This window comes from Neodiprion fabricii, chromosome 2 (genome assembly GCF_021155785.1).
Source record: "Neodiprion fabricii isolate iyNeoFabr1 chromosome 2, iyNeoFabr1.1, whole genome shotgun sequence".
Classification (NCBI taxonomy): Eukaryota; Metazoa; Arthropoda; class Insecta; order Hymenoptera; family Diprionidae; genus Neodiprion; species Neodiprion fabricii.
Genome location: NC_060240.1, coordinates 24,294,599 through 24,298,905, shown reverse-complemented (window position 1 = coordinate 24,298,905; position 4,307 = coordinate 24,294,599).

Genomic DNA, 4,307 nt, shown 5'->3' with positions numbered 1-4,307 from the left:
GAAAATAATTTTATATCTCATTGTCAGGAACGTTTTTTTTTTTTTAATATAAATTATTTTATCACTTTTTTGCCAATAAATGGCAATATCAATATAGATAAAATTAGCATTTAAAAATCCATTTCGTTGTTGACCAAATTTGATAACTTCTTTGCCCTGAAAGTTTTTTTGTACGACCAATTGCTTGCTCTCAATACGGTGTTTAAAAAAAAATGGTATCTCCCAAACGGTTCGTTCGAAAAATCGGAAATAATTCACAGAAAGCTTTATCGCGCATTACCGCAAACCCACGGTATATAAATAATATCTGCGATACCGGCGAAACATAATAATTGCCGAGATGATGGAGAGTTCCTCATAGGCATTTATAGCGATAGCCATAATTTGATATAAATCAAGTGGTTTCTGATTCTTTCATTTCGTTGAAATGATACTCATCTATTAATACAGTCGACATTTCATTCATTGATAATTCATGCCCTGATTGCACGTACAGGTTTATTCAATTCATTCACTAATGGACTTTCCATGCTGAGGACAGTCTTAGAAGTTGGTGATTTTTTGTGATTTTCTGAAAAAAACTATTTGAAAAAGTTGTAAAAAATATGATTATACAGATGTATCGTAATAAATTATCGTACGATACAACACTCGTGGCTCGCGTCTGCTTTATTTCGTGAGAATGTAACTTTGAAACAATAATAGCCAATGGAAAATGTGAAACACTTTTGTGCTTGTCAAGGTTATGGCCGTGCGGACAGAATTGGGACAGGAGTACAAATGAGTACAATGTTGGCCATATTGGGAAGTTTAATACGTGAAATCTTGCAGCGTTTAATAGTTGAAAAAAGTTAATACCAAATGCAGTCGTTAAAAAATGTTGTAGTTTGCACAATTACAGTTATCGAAGCTTACGCACACTCATCTTATCAATACTGATATCAAATTTAAATTAAATTCAAGCAATCGTCGATTTTGCAAAATCACTCCGTTCGCTTTTAAAAACGCCGTACCGGGAGAACGGCTAATCGATATATTTTAAATTGAGCATCTTGATGCTTAGATACTGCTGTCAACCGATTCCAGAATTGTGAAATACAAATTTCTCCCCTCCAGCGGAATACCACTGAATAGAAAGAAACAGAATTGAAGTTACGTGGCAATTTCATGTTTGTGATTTACATAGTTCATGTAGGCTATTCATCTGAATTGTTAATTTTGAGGATGTTCACCTCGCGTTCAAATTTAAAACATATTCGAACCTGAGAATAAGAATTATCATAGCATACAGAAGGCACGAAATCGATTTTACAAAGCTAATAGGGGCTTCGAGAGCTCTTGAGGCAGCCCTGGAGTTTAAATGTAGCCCAATGGAAGGTGCGAAAATAGAAGAGCAAATTTTTGGATCGATGATGTAACGATTGAAGGTAAACCGGTTGCAGATTTGAAGTGTCGCAGCCCTTCGTCCTTCGAACCCTTGCTTGCGGTAAACCACGTCTGGGTCTCGTTTCGTTCGTTCGCGCACAGCGTATAACACGTACGTTATACACGGTGTCCGCATTGCAACAAAACGAAGGTTCCCGACATCGTCGATGGTATTCGAGCATTCGTTTATCGCTGGTTATAGGCTATATAACGGTATAGTTAGTGTACTATAATCAGTGTGAGTATAGCATTATCTAACGCCTGTAAGGTGCCGCGCTGACGCCTCTCTTTTTTCTTTTTTTTTTTTTTTTTTAATACTTATGTCACTATTACTATTATTATTGTTATTTCTCCTCGTTATCGCTTATAGAAGCAACTATGGCACGCGCTACGTTTCAGTTATCTTGCTCCAATAATCAAACGTACATGAGTGCTTACCGTACTAACACTTACCAATCTATCTCTTATCACTCTTAAAAGAATTGTGTCGAACCTAAGCACTTTCGGGTTGTGCACAGGTCCGTACATTTTGCCACAGAATATGACTTTATGGAAGGCCGATTTACCAATACAACATTGTAGAAGGTGTGGACTTCTACAGATCCCGACAAACTTCAACGGACATTTTCATATCCCTAAAACGTCAAGCTAAATCGGTTTTTTGGTTTAAAAAAAAAAAAAAAAAAAATGTGTTTCTAGTTAGATTAGGTTAGATTTGCTCAAGTTGTCGCCAAACTGTAGGAATTAGCTTCGATTACCATTCCCTTAAAAAACAAAAAATCTCATCAATAATGACGAAAAAAAATTTCGAACGATTGTTTGCAGTTACGAAGTACTCAAATACTGGCGCGATGGCGATGACGTCAGACGAGCTCTGGCCAATGACGAAAGGCTGGAATGGAATAGGAAATGGACGTCCGTTGGTTTCGCAAGTTTTTCAACCAATCTCAGTGGTTTTTGAAATATTTTCATTAAAGAAGGCAGAGGGGCAAACGAAAACGAGAAGGTAATACGTAGGTCCAGCTTATTAGCATATTCTTACTTCGGAGAAAGACAGTCTGCGATTGATTCCCACATATTCATTTGACCATCTACTGTCGTGGAGTGAAAACAAAGAAACTTGATATTACCCAAAATAGAGCATTGCGGATTCATTATATCATAGCCCTAGGAGGTTACCAAACGGTGCGCCGGCTTCTGTTTAATTAGTTGACAATGACAGAGACGCATGGCCGGCGGTCTTTTGGACGATGCCTCTAAAAATCCCTCGTCTTATTTCTCATATCCTTGCGACTGACCCTTGTTGTAATGTTTACAAAACTACAAGACACGGTGTGTCATTATTTGACGGACAACGTAGACGTGACTGAACGAAAACTTTTTTTCAAATGGCCAGAAGAAAGCCAACAAAAAATATCAAAGTTTCAGTTCCCGACCTGTATTGTTCGATTTTTTTAGGATCGTCACGGCGAGAGGCAGGTGACAGACGGTCTTTCAACCTTATATCTAATTTTGATTACTGGCATTATTCCACTTTTTAAATACGTGCTTGCAAAATACGCGAGAGAATTGGCCGCCTCCCCTTGATATAATATTTAAATAAAATTTCATAGTCTCGAGGGTCAAGATCGTCGAACTAATTGATTCAATAACGCGGTAATCTGCTTCTACACATACCCAGCAACATACAGTCGATTCTTCGATTGTTTCGCTTTATCTTCCTCGTCGTAGCATTCGTTGCAATACATATTGTAATCGGTTGAGGAAACTCGAGCCGTACAGTACGAATAAGACTTCGTTATCAATAAAAGTACGATTAATCTCGGCAGTCTCGTTCCACTGCTCAAATAAAACTATCCAACTGCATTTACCACTCGGTCGGTAAGACAGTTAGCCGTAACGAGCCGCCGAAACCTCCGACTCGCCTAATTTTGATCGCTGGCGTAGGATGACGCGCTGCGTGCAAGCTTGTCGCCGAACGCGTCCTTCGTCGTTTTTAACATTCATCGGGCATCCCGCCTCGCTCGACGTTAATTTTCCGCGATATTTCCTGCCCTCTACACCGCAAAGCCGGCAACCAGCGGGCAGCAGAATTCCCTCCGACTCTAAAATTCGCCTCCGCCGCGCCGGCCGCGCGACACCGTCTCCGCCCGCCACGCGCGCCTCCGCCGCATAAAGTAGTCCGCATCTCAAGAGCCGATGGATATCGTCGAATATCTAAAAAAGTACGCAAAGACAACCGGTGAGCTTTCGCACATCGACGTAATAACCGACCCTCTACAAGGTTATCCAACTTTCGAAGCTCGGCGTGACATAGTTTCTCCAATTTCAACCGCACTATGGAATAATTCATTCGGGTGCGGCACCCATGCGGACCATCCAGCACCGTGTCAACGTGCGGTGGCTCCACGAATCTCCCTCGAACGATCGGCGGTTGTTCAGATTTCGTTTCAGATAATATTCTCATGTCATTCGACGATAATGGTAAAAATTGCACCTCGACGATACCGAAGAACGATGGGCATGCGAGCGGGTTTTCAATTCCGCCGTAAGGATTCGACATTTCCGAACTTGGTTCTTCCCGCTGTTCAGTTCTGGCGGGAAAACTGTCCTCACGTATCGCAACAATTAAATCGATTTCCGCGGATCATGAGACCGGCCGGGAAAGGTCACGGGGGAAAACGGCCTTAGACGCACGTGCCGTTTGCAGTGTCCAAACGAAGCGGCGGAGGAGGGAGGGGGCGGGGGCGGTAGAAGCGTCCGCGCTAGGAGGGGGGTGGGGGGATGGGGCGACAGTGGCAATGAGCCGCCCCTGGCGCCGGGCGGCTCGCTCCTCAAGCATAGAAAGTGGAATTCGGATCGTTCAGTCGCCTCAAGCCGGG